Genomic DNA, 24,856 nt, shown 5'->3' on the forward strand with positions numbered 1-24,856 from the left:
CACTTTCATCAGGAAAATGTATCAACTCATCCCCTCTGTTTTCCTTCTTAGAAACAATGTGGTCATCCTCCCTGCATCAGGAATGTAGTCCTCCCCTGCAGACAACTCTTCTGAATTTGTCTGCAGTTTTAACCCTCACACAGACATCTTTGTTCTTAGAACAGAGTCTGTGGTGTGCCGTGACTGTCCTGGGACAGGGTGTGAACCTGTCAGCTATGACCTGCCTCAGGGTTTGCCCCCAGGCCTGCTCTGACTCGGGATGTGCACATTAAAGAGCTACAGGCAATGGCAGAGGCCATCATAGCAGTCAACGACAAGCAAGGCATATTTCTTTACTACAGAGAGGCAGAGCTCAAAGTGAACAGCACCTCCAATCACAAATTTATTAGTGTATACTAACTGCAGCCTGAAGGCATTATTATTAGCACTTTTTTTTTTCCAATCAGACCTTCATTGGGTACCCATCTGCTAAACTCAAGCCAATGAAGAATCATACCATGCTCTCACAGAAGTTACAATCCCTTCTTGGTAACGCTGAAAGAGGGAGTCACATGTGAATACTGGTGCACTTCACTGCTTCCTCGTTTGGAGAGTCAGCTTAAGGATTTTACTAAAATCTAGCATGAAAGTTAAGTTTTCTGAAAGACTTTATCCATTTTCCTTATATCTGCTTATTAGAAATAACAGGTTTTGTTGTTCCTCTCAGCTCGTACAAAGAATATTTAAGGACACATGGAAGAAGTTGCCTTTCAGGACCCATCCTCTATTCACCTGGCTTCTTCTTTTGATCCCAGCTTAAATTAATTCTAGAGAGATGCATAGAGATCTATTGCACTAATTGGCAATTAACAGAGCCTGCCAGGCTATTAAATATAGACCCACTCCAAATCCAAGACAGGCTAAGAAGGGTTCTTATTTTCAACTTCTTATGCTCTCCAGTTTGCAACTTTAACCCAAAGAAAATTTCTCCCCACATCCTTACAATAAAAAAAAAAAAAAAAAAAAAAAAAAGAGTCAACTTTTCATCCTAGCAACACACCAAACAACTCCGGAGTTGCAGGTCTCATGCTCATCAACCGATGTCATGTATCCAAAATAGCTCACCTCAGTTGAGGGAATACAGAACACTTAGACAAAAAAAAGGCAGTCACACAGCTATAGCAGTAAGGGATCTCTAGTCAAACTATGACAAATTTTACCTTTATTTATATTAAAGAGTGTCCTAATGGTGCTCAGGTGATGGCTCATTGGCACTATGGGAGTTCTTTAAACAACACAGCCCTCACTATGCCTGAGGAGAATAAGTTATTCCTATAGCACTGTACCATCTACTTTGATGTAGCTTTGTAATGGCACTGAAAGCAGATTTAAAAGTGCTGAAGATATTATAAATGCAATGAAAGATGAGATTTATAGCGTCCTGGAGTCAGAGTATCCATGACAACTCTCTGCTGTGCCACAGGACTTTTAGTCAAATACTGGAAAAGTCACTTATAACTTTTTGTTTGTTTTTTTACAAGATGCAAGGTCCCAGAGAGATTTTTCTCTTAATCCCTGTAGTATTCGCTGCCTCCAGCTGTACTGGGAGACAGCATCTGTAGCTGTGGGGTTCCTCAGTTTCAGATAGCCCTAAGAGGTTTTTAAAGCTTTAAGATCTACCAAAGTTGTTCCCAGTTAGAGTACAAAGGTAGCTGTCATGAAGGATGCCCCCCCCCAACAAAACAAACAAACAAAATAACCGCCACACAAAACAAGTAACTCCCTGAACTTGTCTAGCTGTAGGTCTGCAAGATCAATATCGTTGTTACAGCTGATGCGTTCAACCAGTACAGAGCCTGACTGACATAAAAACTTTGATCATCCCAGGCATGGTATATCCTACTTAAGCACACCAATACACATACCCTCACTGCCTTTTAGAAATCCATTTTAAATCCATTTTGGATTTTAAGATCTATATTTAGACATTTTTCTGGCTATCTACTGGGAATTGAGTGGTATGGCATATATCATGTTTTATTTGTCCTTTCCTTAATGAATTACTCTTTATTCTGTCTGTCATTAGACGATGAGCATCTAAAAGCACACTTCAATGCACTTCCCTTGAAAACTCTCGGTGACACAACCGTAGGTCAGATCACAACTTTACAACTTTGATCCATTACTAATTTTGTTTTCCAGAATGATCTCATAGCACAAGCCTTTGCCCCAGCCAAGTACAGCTGCTGTTGCTGTGTGAATAGAAGTAGCCTTTCCCCTCCCTCCCCAGTTTTCCCGATGGTGAACATTAAAGTATAGTACACAGCCTGATTCTTTCTGTGATTAACTGGCATTTTGAATGTGCACAATTGTTTTAACCACATACATTATTCACGAGCTTTTGACTTTTTAATTGTAAAAATAAACCCTTCTGGGTTTTAGGATTGCCAGCTGTCTTTGGGGCTCAATGCTATACTGTTTGGCACAAGAGCTCCAGTTTCCAATCCCCTAACTCATCGCTTAAGTATTCACTGAGATCAACACATGGAAGAAGTCCCAGTGAAGCCTATGGAAGCAAGAATTCGCTTCCTTAAATTTAAACATTGCTCAGGTGCTCTGTCCCAATGCATTAGACATCTAAGTTTTAAAGGATTTCATTAAAAGGCTCTTGACAGTTAGAAGGCACATTAGCCTGATCCTCACTGTGCTACAGGTACCCCAAAACCATGCCACACGGCTCTGAAGAAGGGGCTAGTAAGAGAACGTAACGTCTCCCGCTGCACACGAGGTCTGCTCACCGGACAGACAGACAGCAGTTTCTTCTGCTTGGGCTGAGATGCTCTGTCTGGGGAGATACAACCTGCAAAAATCTGGTAAGGAATCTCTACGAAACGTGAGGAGGTTTACACAAGAAGTAGGACAACGAGGCTCCTATGAAGTGAGCACCCTCACTCAGGGAAACAAACGGGGTTCCTTTGGCTGCGGGTAACCAGGGATTAGCAGGAATAAAAGCTCCCAGAGACCAAACTGACTCTGCTCGTTCATCCCGTGCAGTAAGAGGCTAGTTAACCAGCCAGCAACACAACCTGTCTGACTTGCATTGTACAGAAATCTTAACAAGACCAGCGCAGTAGCATTAGCAACCCTTCACACGTGACTTGCTCACAGGACGGATCTCCAGATAGTTTACTGACTCATTTATGCTTATTTTGTCAGCAAAGTTAAAGAACGTGCATAATGCGCATGGTCAGTACAAACAAACAAAAAACCCTAACCAACAAAAAAGACCATCCAAAAAACCAAAAGGACTCCAGTAAAAACTTTCCTGATTGCTTTGCATTACCACTATTTGCATTCCTAAGGCTATAGGCAGTTCAGAAAGGGCTTTTAACAACAACAAACATTATGGAAATCTGGTTGACAACTAGACAGCAGGAAAAGCTTATTCCTACCAGACCTATTTTGATTAGCATGTATAGACAGACCTCTCAGTATTTTGCACAACATACTGCAAAATAAGCAATGTTTTCCGCATGTCATAAAAAACTACAGGCTTAGTCATATTTTGAAATGCTCTGTTGAATTAAATGCTTTCCATACTTTGTCTCAAGCTACAATTTAATGAAAAACAGAAATAAAACTCTTTTTAAAATTAAAATCCTTTTGTGTAGTTGAAAGTTATCTTGAAAAGAAGGTTTTAAAAAACTAATAAGCTCTTAGAGCACAAATGATTTTTAATAAGCCTTATAATTTGAAAATTTAATGAATTAAGTGAATTTTCTAGCTGGAACAGAAGTATTTTAAAACTGGCTCACGGTAAAGAGGGAAGACAAAACTCATTTTCATACAGGAGTCAGTTGAGTGTTTTCACATTCAAACTAATACAAGGTCTGTATTCAACAAATGTGAAAGCAAAACAAAAAAATCATGTATGTACATTTCTTAAGCCTGTAGGTAATTGATTTCATGCATTTTGCATCTTTATTAGGTTATAGCTAATAACATGCTTGTATAAATAAAAGACATGACTTCAGCTTCACTGAAAGTAAAAATACAAGGTGAGTGTTGTAAGTGATCTTTCTTGTGGACAGTATTGAATTTATACTAAATACTGAAGACAGTTATACAAATCTACTGGGATGTGTTTCTGTAGAAGATTTTTGAGAACTAAGAAACATTGTAATATAAACACACATCACACAACCCTGGGATTATCCATTTCATTTTATGCTACCTGATAGCATGAAATTAAATGAAAGGAGGTGGTTGGAGGAGGAAGGAGTAGAGACGTGGCTCTTCAGGGCAGCAGGAGTCTGTCTCTGGCTGAAGGGAGCTCTGATTTCCCATCCGGGGTGGAGATCATTTAAGAGAAGTTAAGCACTTTGACGTGCCATATAAAACCTTGTTGTGTGCCTACGTAGCAAAGTGACTGGTTTGCCCTTTGAAGTTGTTTCAGTTGCTTTGAGAATGTGCTCTCTGTTAAGCGTGCTGTGCAGACAGCAAACAGTTGTTAAACTACCCTACAGCAAAACTAAGGGACACAAGCACAAGGTTCCTCCTGCAACGTGGTTTTGGGAATTCTCACATACCTCCAGCAGCTGTGTCACTCTGGAACAACTGGAACAGGTCTAACACACAGTCATAGCTATTAAAAATCCATTTCTTGGTGCAACAGAGGTATGTTTCATTAATTCAAGACAAAATTAGAAGTGTACTGACAGTCAGATTTTTTTTCCCCCTCAGAAATCACAGGACTAACAGCTTTCAGCTTTTCCCTTCCACAAGGTCTACGCACTAGACTGCTTGACTGTCTTGTTCCCATTTGCACGCCTACATGATGCTTTAAGTTTAAAATATCAGAGAGCTGGCCATGCTATCAGTACTTAATCTTGCCATGAATGTCTGAGTCACTTATCATCTCCTTCTGCCTTTCCATAAAAGGGCTGCCCGCTACAGGTTATTGTTCCTTGTCTATTCAATTTAGTTTTCAGACATGCTATTGGTCATATGTCCCTCAGGGGTACCGTGTACACAGCCTGAAACATCTTGCTGTCAAGAACTTTCTCCTTCCTTGCATTTATTTCATACCTCTCCAGTTTCACCTTGTTTCTGTCCTGAATAATTCCTCTCCATATTTTTGTTCTTCAAATATTTATAGTGTATTATGTGCCATCCCTTCCTCCGTTACCCTCAGCACCTTCTAGCAATTTTCCTTATTAATAAAATCCTTCAGGTTCCTGTTAATTTCTTAGCTGCTCTTCTCTGACCATCTTCTCAATTACAATAACTTCACAGTGATGAAGTAATCAGAACATAATTTATTTTGGGTGCACTTATGTAAACACTTTACAGAGAAGCACAACCAAGTGGATCCAGAAGCATTCGCTTAGGTGACGCATTCAGTTCTGACACATACCGACGCCCCCTCCCACCAAGCACAAGAGTTTTTGCACATTATTTGCAAAACTGGCCACAACAGCTCTGGATAGAGTGGCCGTGGGGGCAGTTGTCTGGTAAACAGAACAATGCAACCAGTTGCCACCTTAAGGTTTCTGTTCAAGGTCACTGATGCTATCGTTTCTGTAATGAACACAGATACTGTAATAGGGCTTTTTTCCTCTAAAATGACATGAGCTTTATACACAGGAACTCTGGGATACTCCAGTATTATGGTAAAGAGCAAGAATGGGTCAATGACTAAAAAAAATAAAAGATAAAAAAATAAAAAGTTTGATCATCGTGCCTGTTATGGGCTCTGCAGCTCTTCTGTGGATAGAAAGGGAGACTGGAATTTGCAATAATGGATGCAACCCTGTTCCTCTGATTAGCAGAACGGGTTCATGTCCCCAGGCTGAGAGACTCCTCATATACCCTCTGCAGTTCAGCTTTTGGCACCTTGATTACATTTCCAGTGGTTCTACAGAGGACGTGTTTGAAATGCAACCACCAGGTATTTTGTATGCACAATGAAATCCAAATGTACTAACAGATGAGGGTCAAACAGGAAACAAATTCCTTTTAAAGAGATTTCTCAAGGTTACCGTAGAAACATTTTTTTTTTTCCTCAAGTTTGTTTTTTTCCATACACACCTCTTACTCTTCAGTAAGATTAATCAGCCAGGAGCAAGATCAGAAAATGTAACAGGACTGCTTACAAGTTCTTAGCCAGATGGGGTCTTCTGGAACAAAATCAGGCTGCAGTTCAGTACCCTCATGTAAATGCCAATTGTTCAACGTATCTCAGCATAAATAGATTTACTCTCCCTCCCTGGTTGTTTTCCTCCCTAATGTCACTGCCTATGCTTTGGTGCTCCTTGCACAATGTACAGTTCACATTGCAGGACAGGTGAAGTACAAAAATACCTATTATATGCAGAAGTTCACCAAGTTTGCCTCTTGACGCACAGATCCTGGACACACTTCAATGCCTCATTCTTACGAGCTGAAATTGTGCATTCTTGTTCATTGACTTCTTTCAACTGCTTAAAAAAAACAATAACACCAAACACACACACATCATATGCACCCAAATACTCTCCCTTTCACAAATCCATCCTGCAACATCTGGAATACAGCTTTTTCAGAACAAACGGGAAGAGTTTCCCAGATTTATTATATGAATTCAGTTGAAACACTCCTCCTAGATGATGAAGAAAACAGTTTTGCACTTGGAAAGTAAGGGTAAGAGAAGAGAGACGGTCGCAAGAGTGTTAAAAATCACTGGTCCTGACAACATTCAGCAATGTCCACAGGAGTTTTGGAAAGTAGACTTGGCAACGAGAGCAACGTTGAAAGGACTATCACTCAATAGCTGACTGAAATAAATGTTGGCTTCTGCTAATATGAGCCAGCTGGGTTTATCCTTGTCAAGAATCCCATGCATGGTTGGCCCACCATACACTGCATAGGAGTAATGATTCAAACCAGAGATTTAGGAAGCCAGTCCATGCCATCTGTAACGCCAAATGTCATACATAAGGTTTGCTCTGCAGAGGTTTAATTAACATGAGAAATTGGTTTTCAAACAGAATACCAGAGTTAAGACTTCTCTGGTTCCTTTACCTTATGTAAAGGTTCAGTTTTACTTTATTATAAACCAGCATAACAGGAAGTTCTCAAAAACTCCATCCTCTCCTCTCCATTCAGAAACAAATAGCTTGGTCCTCAAAATAATGCAGTCCCACTTTTCATCATGATTTCAGTTTCAATTATTTAGTACTAGTTCCAATATGAAAAAAAACAAAACAAAAACAGGTGGGTTGGTAGGTCAGAGAGGAAAAAAACACACTTCTTTTCACTTTTGGTTCATTTCAAGGACCATAAGAACATGCAGTGTTGGTAGAAGTGATCAGACAGGTGGTTGCATTGCAGAGGTTTTCTGTGTCAAACTGCAGACCATAGTAAAATCTGGAGAGCCCTGTGCCTCCACTGCTTTTGCAGCCCTGGCTCAACTTGCCCAAACAACACAGCTGAACTGATGGTCCCACACACGCTCTTTGGTTGTACCCTTTCAGCTTGCTGCTCGCTGTACCTTGCGTCTTTATGCAAACTCCAGTCCCTCTGCGCTAAAGAGTGTTCCTTCTCTCCATAGACACGAGATCAGCCCCTCCCACAGATTTACACCAAGATTCGCTTTCAATTCCTGAATGGTGTCCTCCTACAGGAGGAACTGGACCTTGACCTCCTCCTCATTTACTTACATTTCTTAAGCATAAATTCAGGCCTGTTTCCACCAATGAAAGATCCCCACCTCCACCCTACAACCCCTTCTCATACTCATGCTTTTGGCTATCAACCCCCTTCCAGAATACAACTCCTTGCAAATGTTTTCTGAAACAACATCTCAGAGTAACACCATGGAGACAGACTAGGGAGGTTTTACTCTCTGGCCAAACCACCTATCAACATGTAGTACTGCAATACCTCAACCTTGGCGGATGTTACCTTCATGCACCCTCCAGAGGGCTACTATAAAAGCAGACCTGAGGGATTTATTTGGTAGACTTACGATGAGTGCGCCCATTCACTTACATGCGAGATTTAATTCATACTGCACAAAGTGAAATATATTCCATGAGCAGAGATTATGATATACCAACCTCCAAATAATCAATAACCCTGGAAATTAAGACTCTCACAGGAAACGTAGAGCAGGAAAGATTTTGAATTCAGTATTTTAAATTACAAGTTTTTCCTCTCAAAAAGTGTCATTTGTTCTCAACTGTTATTTCTGATTTAGATTTTTTTTATTAGTTTGAAATGTTCTCAGTATGACACAGTGGCTTTTCTTCCATTTTTTTTAAAACCATATGATGTTATCATTCCGTTTACTGTATGAAAAGCATTAGTAAATTTCTTAAAATATGGAAGACATAGAAGAGCTAACAGTAACTAAGACGCTTCTAAAATAAACACAGATCTACCATGAAGTAGCCTACAGTCACAAACATGAAGTACGTTATTTCTACTTTCATTCCACCTACCAGACTTCATTTCCTATTGTAGTTTCTTTTCCTCTGAGAAGAGCCATGTAAAGGTATATACATATTATATGCAGTGAGTTGCACAAAGCAAGAGAAATAGGAAAAAGAATACACAGAAAAGTATGGCCAGGAGAAATCAGATCAGCAGGCTAGAGTTTCAGAAGTGCAGGAAATATGAAAGCAGAAAAAAATGACAGTGCTGACACTTTTCCAGATTAAGCATATCTGGTACATCTGACGCTTGTTGTCAATGGGAATAAGAAGATACAAAAGTAAACCAGATATGACATACATTCATGTTATTGCACATACCTAGGGTAAGTTTTTATCTGCTCCTTGGGTAAAGACAGAATACCTGCTTCATCATGCTTATTACAAGCATTTGGAGTTGCCTAAATCCACTGATAATATCAAAACCTGTTTTGGGAATTCAGATGTGATTCACTTACGTGCAAGTAATTCGATCCAGAAGACAAGAAATAGCTAATCAGCCTGTAGTCATTGCACCACTCTCTGATGTATTGAAATTGCTGTTTTTTGACTAGCTTCCTAGTGTTGTATTTTATTTCTTTAAAAACAACCAGCCTATGCTTCAGACATATAGGATTTCAACTATAGCTACAAGGGTTTCCTTATGAATCTCCTGAATAAATTTGGTACCTATAAAAAGAATTCATCTGATAACAACGGATTCAGGAGATTAAAAGAAATTGGGATTTTTCACTCATTATCATTGGATAGCTATAATAATATTGAGACAAACGTTTACGAGGGTTGCTTGCTTCCCAAGACAAATCAGAACAGCCACCAGAAGGTCTTGTAAAAAAACCTGCCTTCACCATTTTGCCCAGTTCAAAACCTGAACAAATTGGCTCAGAATTTGAGGCAGAACAGGAGTAGCACACTGCATACACCCCACATATCGACCCACCTGTGATCCAGAACAGGAGGTTTACAGCAATACAAGCCAGCTAAGTTCAGTGCCATAACTACTTCTGACAGTCAGGAGTCGCCTCCCCTGAGCTTGGCAGAAGCCCCTGTACCAGTGTGCTTCACTGGACTGACAACCCAGCACTCAAGTTCAATTTCTAGCGCAGCTATTAGTTGACCACAGGCTAATGGAGAAAAATTATACCAATTTCCTTGTAAGTGCTTTTAGATTCACGGAGATATAAAAGATATAAAAGCTAAGAAATTATTATCACTGGAAGAGACAGATGATCTTTGAATTGCTCTGCTTTTTGCCTGAATCTGCGTCTGTATGAAACTTCTGTGGTATGCTACAAAAAAAAGTCTTGGTCCTCCTGAAAGCAGTCAGCTCATGGACGACATAGCTTGCCTTCTTAATTTTCTGTTTCTTGCCCTCTGCTTTAGTCCCCCTTTCAAACTTATCATCAAAACATTCGAGATTTATCTCAACAAATTTACTTCAGCAACTTTTTCCTGCTCAAGGGAAATATGAGGTTACATTCTCCCAGTAAAGAAACTGTCACAGAACCGTAGTGTAGGAAGACGCTAAGCAGGCTTTCATAGCTTCAGCTACTTCAGAAAAACAGCCAAAGTTACAGTTGTTAGTTGTACTCACCTTTGACAAAGTCAATGAAAATGTTATGTCAAGCCATAAGCAGAGTGGTAATTTTAATTTTCTTTTTATTTATATTTTATATAATAAATAAATTTAATATTCTTATCCTCAGGTCTTCTGAGCTTGTTATCTCCCTGGCAAAAATCCCCTCTTTATTTTTATGACACCCCCAGAAAAATGTAGAACAGCACATGCGTGTGCTACTCTAAGAAACTTGCTTAAAAATGGCAAAATAAATCAAATCATGAAGCTCCTTAGCCCCACCAAAGGACAGGAAGGGATGACAGTTTAGGGAACAGAAGCAAGGTCTGTGCAGTTGGAATTGGCACGTTCCTGCAGCAGGAGAACATTTGAAGAGTCAATGATACTAAAAAGGTTGGTTGCTATCCACATCATGAGCATGGCAAAACCTGCTCAAGGAGTGAGGATTTCCCAATAGCTTTAACCAGGGTTTCAGGGTTGTTACATACAAAACGTGCTCTGCAAGGCCTCATCTTTCAGTCTTTCAAAAGATCTCTTTTCCTGAGGACATCTAGTTTTATATGAACTTGCTCTTAAAATGCTTGGTGTATATGAGGTAAAGAGGTATTCAGGTATAGAAAGCAGGCAATCCAATGCAGTCACTTTATGCACACAAGTGTCTGCTTGATGAGGCTGCATCGTATGAAGAGCTGGACAGACAGTTGTCCCAGGTGCCTGTTCTCAACACAAATGGATGTATACAATAGCACCTTCCAGGCATTGAAAGAAAAATATAATAACAGATCAATATTCTCAGCTGCCTGTTGCTGAGAGCAGCCACAATTTTGGAGTGTTCAGGGACAACAGAGAAACGCAGTAGCAACAAACGCAGCTGTAATGGGAGACTCAGACACCGCCATGTGCATCAAATAAATGTCATACATATGTCTGACATAGCTTGTTGGCACAATGCCAACACCCATTTCTCAGTACCACTAATGACTGTTTCACAAGGTGGCTAATTAGTGAACCACATGAAAATCAACTCTTGACTTGACCCTGGCCAGCACTGAGGACACAGTTTTCATTCCTGTTCATGTTCAACTTTGGCCCATGGACTGCTGTGTGTTTAAATTCATGGCCCACCTTGGGATAACAGAAAAGAAAAAAATACTTTGTGCAATCAAGAACAACTTGAACTACATTCAGAACAACTCCATAAACCTCAGAAGTACACTCAGAAAGAGCAAGATCCTTGCAGATGGCAGAGAGGTCACATAAAGACACTACATGGAAGGTTCAAGAAAATGAAATTGTACCCCAAAGAGAAAATAGTATATTCTACTCTGGCAAGCTGACAGTAGAAGTAGCACAAAAGAGGCCAAAAATACTTTGAGGAATGACTTGCAAAAGTTGCAACATCCGATAATGAACCCTTCAAACAAGTTGTGGATGCCCCTTTCCTGAAGTGTTCAAGGCCAGTCTGGATGGCTCCCTGGGCAACCTGATCTGGTGGGTGGCATCCCTGCCCATGGCAGTGGGTTGGAACTGGATGAGCTGTAAGGTCCCTTCCAATGCAAACCCATCTGTGACTCTATGATTCTGTGCAGGCAGATCCTTGTTAGAGAGTTTGTTGGGTCAATGGAAGATCAAGTTGGAAAAGAAGCTTTCACAGAAGATAAGGCCACAATAAAAATAATTATAAAAAAAGATATATAAATATAGATATCTATGTATTTTTCATTTGAAAGGTTTCAGTGCTAGAAGCCTTTCCTCCCTTGAGACAGTGGGAGCTAGTGGCCTTGGAAGACTTATCTGAATTTGAAGTGGAGGTTACAGCAAAGGCAGAAAGCACAGTGCCATATCACAAGCACAACACAGTGCTCACCCAAGAGCTTTAAAGGAATTCAAAGAAGAGACTGCTGAACTTCTGCCTTTTATACAATTTGTTTGATATCTGTTTCTGACCCCATGTTTAATCTTGCAAGGGAGTTCTGACGCTGACCTTTCTGTGAGGGCATAAATATAACCTCCAAATTACTCTTCTCAAGGAAACACCTCTTTAAAACATTTTGCTATGGGCACTAAAAATGCGTAAAGTGAAAAAAGGCACAACACTTCATCCACGTAACTTGCAAAAGTCTTCAATACAGAAAACTTAATGCTGCTAGGCTTTTCAAAGTAGGCTAAGGAAGTCAGGTTTGCAAATCCCTCTAAAAATGTTTACTGGGTATCTACTAACTCCTTTATTGGCCCCTCTGAAAATCATACATTCATACTGGTAGACTAGTTTATCAGTTCTGATGCTACTGTTCTCTGTGACAAAACTGACAATGTTTATAGAGGTGAAGAGCTGAACCTGGATACATTGGATTTCTCTCTCCTACCTTCATCAGTTGAAATTATGGCACTTCCTGTAAGAGTTTGGGTGAATCAGCCACTTCCCTCCCCAAGAAGAGACTAGCCACATAGACCTAATTTAGGATGGAGAGATTTATCTGGAGCTGTGCATGAGTTTGTTAGTAGTTCTCACCCATGCCCCTAATTAACGCCTGCAATCTCAGCAGATCAATGTTGTCTTAAAAGATTAGGTGTCAGCTCCTTTACTCTAACTTTCATCCTGAGCTCTTCAATTTCAGCCAGATCTGCTGCCTGACCCTTTTCATTGTGAAGTTATTGTAAAAACACAAGTTACCACTAAAACAGCAAACAGTTACAGCTGCAACTGCCACTGTAACATAAATTAACTACATTACCTCAAACTGCATTATAAACAGCTACATACTGTGGCACTAAAGATATACTAATGAGAAGTTACCTTACTCAGTTTTTAATTACCTTACTCAGTGCTGTGAAGATAGATTCACTTCTGTAAGTCCAAACCACCATTACACCACCTGAACTGAAAACGGAACGTGTCCCCTCAGAACATGCAGCTGTGGGGAGGCTGTGAGAGGTGAAAGCAGAGAGGAACCAATTAATTATAATTAGTTATAAGAAGCTGTATTTTTTTTTTAATGTTTTTAAGTGCACATGTATTGGAAACTAGTAGATTTTTTCACCTTCTCTTATATTCCGGTACTAGGGTGCCTTACAAACCTGGGCATTTAAGGTGGCAAGTCTGAATTTGGGGGGCTCTTCATCTACAATAAATTCCCTGAGCTACTCATAACTTGAACTTGAGTTTTCAAATGACACAGCTCATTACTGAGAAACATTAACCTTCACCTTTTGAACTTACGGATTGCCGAAGAGAACAGAATGGACACATTTCTCTTACATGCGCGTTCAACTCACGATTAGAATTCATCTCTCCGTAAAATACGTGAAAGCAAAGTTACTTCAATAAAATACTTTCAGATCTCTAAAAGGTTGAAAGGCAGTTTAAATTCTCACGATACAAGTGCACTTGAACTCAGTCCTTTCGTTGAGACTCATCTATTTGCTTTTTTGCATTTTCCATAGGGCATTGCCACTAAAATTTTCCCTTGATGTCTGCCATTTCTGAAAGCCTGAAGGAAATTATATGAATAGCCTAATACAGATGAAAAATGAAGCAATCAATAGGCACTAAAATGGAAAATTGCATACACGTATATTACATTAACTACACAGAAATACATCTTCCAGGAGACTTTACAGTAATTGTTGCAAAAATAAATCACACCCAAAAAGTGCTTATTAATGTTATGGGAAATAATGTTGCTTCTGATGTAATTTTACAGAGGGCTTACTAATTTATTTTTGAGTGTTCTATAATTAGTAGCCATTGCAACAATTTAAGTTTAAAAAAAATCTGAGGCTACATAGGTCAACATTAACATTGTTTATGATTCTAAAAAGGAAAACAAATCCTAAAATATTCTAAAGGTTGCTTTCCCAACATCTGCAGATTCCCAACTACACAAACCCTTACTTACAAGATGAAGTCAGAATAGCATGGTAATTAATATTTTAGTTAGGTATTGAGAAAGAAAAGGAAAAAAACAAGACAGTCTCAACATTTCTTCAGTGTACTTTGAGCCATTCTATTTCCTGTGGACATTGTTTTGACAATACCACAAGAAGCAACAAATAATGGAGCACAAGACGATAGAGGTTAAATAGAAATGGCTTTAATTTTTCATAGTTACAGGCATAAATCTGTCCATTTATCCTCAATTAATGTAACCTAAGAGAAAGCCCCCGTTCACCCATAAAGCAAAGCAGCCAATCTTCCCTCGTTAACCGAGATGCACGATGCACCGTTTTCTCCATCCACAGCTCATTTGTGTGGCTACGGCCACAGGAACTTCACCCCAAGATGATTCTCAAAGAGAGCTGCACTGGTACAACAGACTTTATTAGCAATATATTCATCTGCCTTCAGTCAAAAATACAACTGCATTAAATTGTACTTTTACCCACAGCTAAAAGTGACGGTTTGAAACATTGCAGTAAACATGTGAATGCTCTTCAGTAATAAAGTAATAGATTCTTAAGTTACTATACAGGTATATTATGCTAATGCCAGATAGAAATGTATGGTGATGAATAATATTAAGCTCTATTCAATTGGTATGTTCTCAAACAGGATATAATAATCGCTCAAGCTTCCCCTAATCTATATATCCTCTTAAGAAGGAGATTAATTTTCATGCTAATTCATAAGCAAGTCACAGAGTCTATGCAATGAACATTAGCCAAATATAACCAAAGAATGTCTCATTTTTAACCCAGGAAGCATCCTCTCCAGAGGCCAAAGAGTCCCTTGTGGACAAGAAAAAATATTCAACTTCCTTAGTTATGCTTCCTAAAATATTTATCTGTACAGACTCAAAAATATGAATACGATGTGTTATAACAAAGTATTATACCCACTGCAGATGCAGGTCATGGAAGTTTCTCCCTGGGGATTAAACAGAAAGCAATCAAAAAAAAATAGCTTTGTGAACTTCTTACTGTCCCACAGTGCACTTAAACAATGGTAAATCGGTTCTGCAATATCTCTGTATACTATTGACATATTTCAGTAGATTACTGAAGACATTAGGGGGTCATTAGACCGCCTCCATCCCTGAGGTTAGAAGGAAACAACTGCTGGTGACAGTGTAATCATTCTTCATTTTTCAAAGCTTTTTTCCCCCCTCTACATAACTGTAGGTATCTCATTACAGCATATGGAGAACTTTAGCATAGACTTTTTCCTCTTCCTTCTACTTAGCTTCATGCAAGGATCTATGCTGATGAGAAACTCTGGCGTGAAGCATGTGGAAGCCCTCCTATATCACTCGGAGGTTCATTCTAGAAAACGTTGCTCAGGTGAGAGCCAGATGCTGCTGCGGGCAGACTTGCATTCAAGCAGCCTCCCAGGCCCTGCGTGTTTTCTGAACCGTACAGGTTCCACATGTTTGTTCTCCACTTATCACCACAGTGCTGCGAACAACTGTATCAAAAGCAAATGGGCAGATAAAGGCTGTTTCGAAGAGTCCTGACTGCCAGTAACGCGATACACAACCACCTTGTGTGTGGCCATAGGAACAAAGATAGCCACTTGTGCAAGCCAGATGAATTCTTTACAGTCTGAAAGTAGATAAGAGAACACTGATGTTAGTCCCATTATTTAATTTACTACTGGGAAGCGTTCAAATGTTACTGTAGTGACTGTGGTACAAACAATCCTATTCAGAAGAGAAAGAATACTATCTCCCTCATATTGTTCACAGCCATTATGTTTTCTTTGTTCTATTCATTCTTGAACAGATGTTAGAGCTAGAGGCTTATAGGCAGTTTCTGAGTTTTAACCAATGTATTTGATACGCTTCAGCATGGACTTCTAAAACCAGAAACCTCTCTTCTTGCAGAAAGCCCTGTTTAATTTTTAACAGAAAAATGAATACTTGGTCTTCCAACTAACAAGATTTCTCCCTTAAAAAGGAAAGCAGAGTTAGCAATATGTTCTGCTGCCTTTTTCCAATATTCTTTCATGAATTCTTAAAGAACACTTTTAGGCTTAAAGATATTTTCTAGCTTCCCACATTTAAGAAGTTTTTGGCAGGAAATAATTTTATCTAGTATTAAAACACAGTATCAGGCAAATATGTTCACTAAATACCCTGCCTAGAAACTAAAACAATTTAATTGCCTAGTAACTCCTGTATTTTACTATCACGATGAATTCAGTTTGTCAAGAGGCATTAAACTCATGAAGCCTATCAAACGTACCGCAAGCTTGTTTTAATTTCAGAACACGCCTCCCTGATGCAATGTAGGCTGCCCGAGGTCCGAGGCTGAATGAAGAGGCAACGTTGTGCTTTCTTGCAAGTACTTCAGTAGTCCCGCTGTGTGATGGGGCGGGGGTCAGGGTTTGGGTATCTAAGCACAGGCAGTAGAGCCAGCATAGCTTCTTGGTACGTCCCAGGGGGCTCCCAGATAGCAAAGCCACTACGGCTCTGCAGCTGGTAACACAGCAGTAACCCGGTGGGCTACTTCGCACAGGTCTGCCCCAGCACAGCTCTCCCCTCCCCAGCATTTCCAAAGGGCTCAGGGCAAGATCCTACTACTGAGTATCAAGGTGGGAACAGCCAGGCTTTGCACAGATGTTCAAGGTATGGGAACAAGGAAAGAGAACAGAAAGGGCTGAATAGAGCTGCAGGGCTTCAGAGCTAGTATGGGAAGAGGGCTGGGGCTGAACTTAGTAGTGACAAACCAAACCTGTTTGTAACCTCTTGTGGCCCAAGAAGATGAGAATTAAAGCTACCAGCATGGCCTTTCGAACTCGCATCCCCTCCCACACAATTACCTCTAGAACAAAGTGCTCTCATCACAAAGCAGCGGGTGTAAATCAGATATAGGTCCCCTTCTGTTTTCTCCACATCACCTACCCTGCAAAGATACACGTAGACCCACATTCTTTCTGGGTCATCTAAGGAATCACAAGTTCAGGCATTTTCAGTCTCTTGGACTGAAAAAATTTGCCACAGTTACACGTAATGATGATCAGGAAAAATGCAGTTGCAGAGAATCATTTCTTGGCTTTCTTGGGAAATGTTTTTGAGAGCAAGGTGTTAGTGTAGATATTAGCTCTTGAGGTTTTCCCCCTGGGAAATGCTAGTTTTCCGTGTGGTTTGTTTACTAACAAAACCTGAAGTTAAACTACTTATTCCCAGTTAGAGAAACAAACCGGGAAAGGAAAATGGAAGAAGTGGCTCAGAAGAGCACAATGAAGTGAAGAAATTCAGAAAGCAAGGCTTTCTGAAGTGAATGGGAAACTGCAAAATTTGACATGCCTGATGCAAGATAGTACTTCACAGAACGGTGCTTTGAGAATAGTCTTCTCAAATACCACCTTCTTGCTGTATCACCCGCGGCACAGTGAGGACTCTTCCCCCTGAGCGGGTACAACCTGAGGCTCTTATGATTTGTACCAAGGCACGCGCATAATTCTCCAGCTTCAGCTCCTGTAGATTTGCCTTCATATTACACTACATTCTTACCACTCTTGTAACACAAGAAGATAAGGAAGGTGAAGTACTGCTCCAACCCTTTGTGCAACAAGCAGTGGCAATACCTTTGCCTCTAATTAAAAACCTGCAGCTGTTACAGAAAAAGAGCTTTCTTCATTTCCAGAAGTGTCTTTCAAAGCAAGTTCATTTTGTTAAGCGGCAGTAGAATTAGCACCACCTTTTTCAAATAGTACAAAAACATTTTTATAGGGACATTACAAGCTTCTGAAAGGTGCAAGAGGAAACAATGGAGACAGTAAGGAGGGCACTAACTGTTCAAGTCAGTAAGCACTTTCATTTGCCTACAGGTTATCTGATTACAGCCCCACAAGCAAATAGTACAATCTGTCATCTACATTATCACCCTCTACAGCTTGCACAAGTTAATCAACTAAAAACCTCTTCTTGATCCTACTTTAACTTAGAACTTCAATTTACTGGAGCTTTGCTTCACATTTACCCTTCAGGTAAACTAAGGAGAACACTAGACTCTCCATTTTCACACTGATAATAGTAATTGCAATGAAGAATCTGTGCTGTGATGAATTTGTACCTTAAATTAAGACAAGTCAGCATAAAGGGTGGTGGTGTTAATTTTGGAAAGCCAAAAACTGACCCATTCAGTGCAACTAATATCCATTAGCACTTCTAAGCATCCCAGAGAGTTTCACAGCACGTATTTTAATTTCCCTGTGTAACCTGGCTTTCAGAAGAGACATGAGCATTTGAGTGCAATTGCAGATAGAAAGTGTCAAAAAGTTGTATTGGGATCCTACCCAGAGATTCAAATACAGTCTGCTGGGTTTTGGAAGTCTCTTTCTATACATTTCCCTAAGGTCTGCATCTGAACTGACATGTGAGGTTACCCCCTTTCACAGAGAGAGGGGAACTAACAGCCCAGCGACATGAAACTATGTGCTCATGAAAAATAGTGGAGCAGGATATGAGCCCACGTCCGCATATTCCTCAATTTTGGTCATTTGGCTAAGACACAACACCCTCTGAATCACAAACGTTCACAGAAGTCCAAGCAAAGGGAGGCTAAAGAGACAGAGAAGAAGAGAGGGAAGAAATTATGTTTTACTGCCAGATCTTTTTCCATACCTAGTTTGCTTGTAGAAAAATATCCTCATTTCATGTTTTATCAACTTCTGCTTTCCTCCTTCACTTATCATACTAAGTGAGAGCTTGCTTGTTTACTTGAAATGTATGTTAATTGTTGCCAGTTACTACTTGCCTTATTTTTATTCTTTTTGTACTGTCCTATTAGCAAAAGGAATGCTGTGGGGAGGTGGAATACGTATGCTCTGGGTGAAGGAGGAGGACAGAGGAACTGCCTTCTTTTAATTAACAATATCAATTAAATTAGTACGCAAAAACGGTCCAAAACCTCTCTTGGAAAGCAGCCTTGCTAATGATGTGAGAAGATTCACGGAAAAGCACCTCTGTTGCTGCACTTCTGCATGGGTACCAAATTTCAGTGTTTCCACAGAACCGGAAAAATCCACTGTTCTCATTTTTTTGTGAAATGATCCCCAGGTCTGACTAGCTGTGCTAGGTAATCCACTTCTCCAGATGGATTCATCCTTTAACCCAACCGGCAGGAAACAAGAGCAAATTCTGTAACAGCTATCCGGGTGCTTGTGGCAACAAACCTGCACCCCAAAACCTGAAGGAGTTAAATACGAGGCAGTCTTTCCAAGAGGGCTTTCCTCTGATGTGCAACTAATCCAACTCCCCTTGCCTAACCCTATGGCTGCAGCCAAGCCCCAGGACCACATGAGGCAGTTTTGAATCTGAGGTTTCACAGGAGGGTTTGAGCCTTAACCCCAGCCTGCCTCCTCCAAGGAGGATAACGTGAAGCCTTGTCCAGGTCAAAGATGCATCTGTAGAGCTTATCTTTTCACGCAGGGAAGGGAAACCACGAGATGAGAGATTCATTTCTTCCTGCTTGCTGCGCAGAATTTCTCACATACAAACCTCCAGAGGTCTTTCAACATCAGATGCTCCCACTTCCAAGAAAGCTCTCAGCTTTGAGATCAGAGTCTCAGTTCACAAGGCTGTTTTTCTTATTATTCCTGTAGACAGGCTCGCTCTCTCTAGGTGGTAAATTATTCATTCTACACATTCTCCATCTACGACCTGACACCACATATACTGTTTAATGCTGTGAAATCAATATATTCTGAAAGCCGGGGTAGTCTATGGCAAGCTGTAGAATTTTGAATCCTTCTCACAGATACACAAGCTACTCATTTTTGATGTTTTCAATTAAAAGTAATTTCTCCACACCAGCACACTATTTTAGAGGACAGTAGCCTGCAGGAAGGACTGAGGAATGTTGTAGTGAGTCTACTTAACACTGCAAAGCCTAATACATATTAATGCTTTACTTCCAAGTAATGTCTATATATTAAATGGGTATTTAAGCCAAAATCTCAAATAACTACATTTCTGTAGGTTTTTTGAAAGCAACGATAAATGCTTGCTAAAGAGCTTAAGAACTGACTGGCATTCTTCAGTTGAAAGGTAATGAAGACCTCTCTACTCCAAATTAAGTTTTTAAAAAGTTTAAAGTCACTAATTTCATTGTGACTAAACATACGCTGAGAGTTCAGTATTTGCAAACTCTAGACTTTCTACACAAACTCAAGCCTTTAGCCTCTACAAGGTGTTACAATCATCTGTGATACTTTCTCCAAACAAGAAATGAGGAAAGTCCACCTGTACGTTGAGAGTGAAGACTATATTCATTTCTTTTTGTAATCAGAAAGCTACTAAACCTGATTACATTGAAAAATTTGGTGTTACAATGTCTACAAAATACCCTGTCACAGTCCAGTCATACTTCCATTCTGGCCAAATTGACACGAACTGTTGCTCCTAGGCATACAGCATAAAGTAAGGACAAAAACAAATGCTAATAAGCCAGCCTCTGCCCCACTGTAAGTAAAGGCCTGGGTTGCCTCACAGAATCTGAATTCTGCTCCCATACCAAGGCCAGTCATTGTGCTGACTCCTTCCCACGACCACGCAGGAGTGAGGGCCCCCTTTCAACCTTGGACTGAAGCTCTCTTGTTATTTAAGGGATGAGATAGAGTGAAATCATCTGCTAGTCAGTTCTGCACCCTACTACTGCCTTAGTTTAACACAAAATTCAATTTCATGCTAATTATCCCAACTCATTGCTACATGTAGCAGAAATGGTCCTACCACACCTCCAGTGCTGCAGAAACTGCCTTCTTTCAGGAATTATCATGGAAGTATTCACTACAAGACTGTCCTCCTCCTCCCTGGCAGTCTCATTTCCACTGCTCTGCTCAGACACAGATACTCTGACCTAGCTACAACCAGGGGAGAAAACAATTCCCTCCACCATGACAGATGTTGTGCAAAGGACGGATAAATCTCCATCAGGAAGAGTCCATCTCTTTTGTACCTAGGGACAGACCAGTTGAAATGCCTGGAAAAGCAGAACCTGAGGACAACCTCCTTGGCAACAAGCACAGTAGAGGCAAGCACTGGGTAATCCGTATCAGATAACGTAAAGCTTGGAACAAATCTAATTTAATTTAGACAGTGATATGTGGATATCTGGATTTATTTCAAAACAGGCAACACACCAGCACGGTGCCTCTACAACACACCGAAAGAAATCAGTTCCCTTTACGACATAGCATGTATACAGGGGAGGGAGGCAATACATTTGGAAGGGGAGATCTGAAGTTCAATGAGGCTGACAAAGGATGACAGACAGGACAAAGGGAAGTTCTCCAGACTCTTTTGTTCACCCATGTACTGTGCCCATAGCTCCTTCCTTAAAAAAAAAAAAAAAAAGGAGTGGGGGGGCTGGAAATCAAGCACAGCATCCTCCAAGACTGCTTGCACATGCATCCAGGGACAGTTGTGAAGTTACCCAGAAGTTTAGAGGTGGGGAGTAAATATCCTTGTTCACAGCTCTGTCAAGGTCTGTGGGAGAAGAGAAGGGAGCAGAGCCATACAGTGTGTGATGGGGTATGGCTACTGGGCATCAGCCGAGCAAAACCTGCTTCCCCTGCAGACAGTGGCTGCTTTCCCTTTTCTCTCCTCAGAGGCACCTGCAGGTGGTCTGTGCTTTCCCTTGCCTTCTACCCTCTTCTTTCAGCCTCCCACTGTGCTACTTGAGGGGTTGCAAGAGGGAGCAGCACCATCCAGCTCCTAGCAACAAACCAACTTGCTCTGCCTCAGCTTTCAGGATCCTCCTCCTCCTCGCAGCTTTGTGCAGGCGAGGGACTGCACACCTGATCCCGACAGCTTCAAAGATGTCTGTGCATTTCGGAGGAGCAGACGCTGCTCCCCTTTTATCAGTTCTCTGATGCGACACCATACAGGACTCCTTTATAGCTGGCATTCAGTGCTCACTCAGCAAGCCTCAGCATTTTGAAACTTCAGCTTTAGCCAAGAAAAACCCCAGAATATCTCTGTAGCTTTCTGCAAGTTGTCTGTAACTAGAGGTACTTTTAGAATTATGAGGCTCAGAGACTATTCAAACTGTTCCTCTGGAGGAAGAAATGCAATAATTCACTTTGGACCAGCAAAAGCATTCCAAAAATTAAGAGAATAATTCATTTGAACATGGTAATAAACAAAGGGATTTGCTTCAAAGACAGCTGGTGAAAAGAAAGCACTCCCAGTAGGTCCCGACTGCCGTTTTGTGTTCTGCCACCAGCCTTATTATTAGAAGGCCTAGTCAACATGAGAGCCTTTAAATTCCCGTTTGTCAGACTGCACCAAGTCATCTTGTGCTCTCCTGTCACCCTGCCTGTCCCGGTGTAGCCGGGAAGAATGTTTCTTCAATGATTTATTTAATAAAAAACACAAAATTAATCAGATAAATTATTCAAAACATTATTTAATAACTTTTGCTGCTCACGCTACAAGGAAGAAATTGAGCTCCTGAAAATGTTACACACAAAGGTTGTGTCTGCAAAACAGCTCTGCCAAACCTTAAGCCGACTATTATTTAAGAAATCCCCATGCCCAAATAGCTCCTACCACCCAGAGAAAGGCCAGCACAAGACACAAAATAGAGGTTTGCTCTCCAGCATCAAAATGGGGAAAAAATACATATATTTATCTTAAAGGTCGGTTCAGTCATTGAATAGTTGCCTAGCAACATTTCCTAGCAACACCACTGCAGGAAAACCACAGCAAGCACTCTGCTACAAGTCAATTAGATATGGTAATTTGTATGGGAAGATCCCACTGTCCGTTCCAATTAGAAACAACAATTCTTTCCTCATCACCATTCTTTTTATTGGAAGCTTTGTAAATTTATCCCTCACTCCATTTTGTCCTGCCTTTGCTCCTTTCTTCTTCCTGGGTTACAAAACTTTACATCAGCAGCAAGTCATCGTTGACAATAATAGAAGCAACACCTAAAAATATAATACAACCCATTCATCTTCATTTCCAAATCAATGATCGGCTTCTTCTCTTCTGCAAAAGAAGCTGGAGACACACAGCTGGCCCTCCCATACTCTGCAGATTTGGAGATATTTCCAAAGAAAGAGTCTTACCCAGCTCTAGTGCTGGCACTAGAAGTTGTGCTGCACGTCCCTCAGTAGCTGTAGCTGAGTAACTTCACATCCTGAAGCGTAATACAATTAGGGAACGGGGCATTATACCAGCAAACTATTATGCTTTGCTGTGCCAGAGTCTGTAAGCAATAGCAATAGATAAAAACAGTTTGTTCAACAACAACAACAAAAAAAAGTAATTAAAGTGCTTGGTAATTTCATGTCATTTAATGCAATGTATTCTGAAATGAGATTTGAAAACTGAAAAGCCAGGCAAATCCTCGAGATGGGAGTGATCGCATACTTAAAGCTGTTCATACTTGAACCTGTCAATCTCAGCAATGAAATTAAATGAAGAAGAAAGAGATCCTGTGTGGGCTGGTGACTGATCAAGGTTTAAACACTCATTTACTGATCTTTTCAATACACAGTAATGACAAAAAATAGATTTCTTGATGTCCAATGACCATAATTTTCCAGTTGTTTACTCTTTCCAGAGCCAAAAAGCTATCTCCTACTTAATTGTCTGCAAAAGCCATTATATGCTTTCATTAGTGTTTTCATACTCACGCACTCCTTTATACAAGTCACTAGTAACTTGAGAGAGACTTCTCCCTCAAACTTTGAGGGAGGTAAGCTCCAACATAACGCTTACAGACCTTACCCGTAACTACTCACATTCCTAACAAGCTGCAAACTGACAAAATGAACAAATAGAGAAGTCCCTTCAGAGTTTTAGATCCTGAAGCATGTTTCCCCAGCACCGTTCTCCAAAAGCAAGCAGCACTGCTGACCTTTGGCCGGCATTCCTTCACCGCTGAAGCACCAGTTGCTGCAAGCACCATATTGCTGTTGTTCAAAATCCTCTTTGGGAAAAACGCTGAGGGTTTGGGTCACCGTGTACCGTGAAGAGGATGCCATTGCTACTTTCTGAAGTTGCAAAGAAGATTAGGCCACTGCTACTGTCCAGAGTTGCAAGCCCCAGGATACTAAGGAAGGGAGAAGGAAGAGAAGTTTCCTCCTTGGTCCCCCTGCCTCAGACAGGATCAGCAGTAACCCACACCTTTCCTCAAAGGCATTTACCCAAACCTGACCTTAGCAGCCTCCGATGATGAAGACTACACTACCTCCAAAGACAAACCATTTCAGTGCCTCGTTCACTTAACCATCAATGGCAAAGCTTTGACATATTTGAAGCCTTTTGTCTTCACTTAAGACTCCTTCCCCTGCCCTCCTCCCCCTCCAGATTTCTTTCAAAAGGATTCAGACAGCCCAAAGGACATCTGCCACACTTAGTTTCTATTCACGAGGTAATTTTTCCTTTTCCCAGCTTCAAAATCCTGATGCATGTGTGCATTAACCACATCCCTTCTCCTTAAGACATAGCTTGAGTGGCTGTTAAGGGCAGAAAAATATCCAGCCATCCCCCTGTAAGACATACCCTCAGTTATCAACATTGCCAACAAGGTGTGGTTGCTCTGCCGTGGCTAACACAGCCGGGAAAGCATGGCAGGCATGTCTGGAAGTACCTGACTTCAGGTTGAGAAATGACACTGCAGTTCCAGCAGAATCAGCTCTTAGACACTATTAAGAGAATACTTATTAGTCTGTCAAGCCTATGTGGTGAATCTGCAACCCTCTGGCTGACTACAGCTCGCTACTTATTTCAGAAAGCCCACAGCAAAATCGTTCAACGGTAACATAAGGGGTAAAAACCACAACTGTGAGTTTTAATGTATAGCTTGTCAAAGTTATCTGAAAGGTCTACATAGCCTTTAGCAAGGGAAAGGCTCCCCACACTTGCCT

The 24,856-nt window shown here is 40.7% G+C and overlaps 1 long non-coding RNA gene across 1 annotated transcript in view; it reads right to left on the bottom strand.

The window, feature by feature from the left end:
- Nucleotides 1-14,053: 14,053 nt before the first annotated feature.
- LOC106041100 (uncharacterized) overlaps nt 14,054-24,856 on the bottom strand; it is a 31,830-nt gene continuing 21,027 nt past the window's right edge. The window contains exon 4 of the long non-coding RNA XR_010825769.1: nt 14,054-15,570. This is a non-coding gene — a long non-coding RNA (uncharacterized lncRNA). The remainder of the gene's footprint in view (nt 15,571-24,856) is intronic.

Source organism: Anser cygnoides, chromosome 18, assembly GCF_040182565.1.
Source record: "Anser cygnoides isolate HZ-2024a breed goose chromosome 18, Taihu_goose_T2T_genome, whole genome shotgun sequence".
Classification (NCBI taxonomy): Eukaryota; Metazoa; Chordata; class Aves; order Anseriformes; family Anatidae; genus Anser; species Anser cygnoides.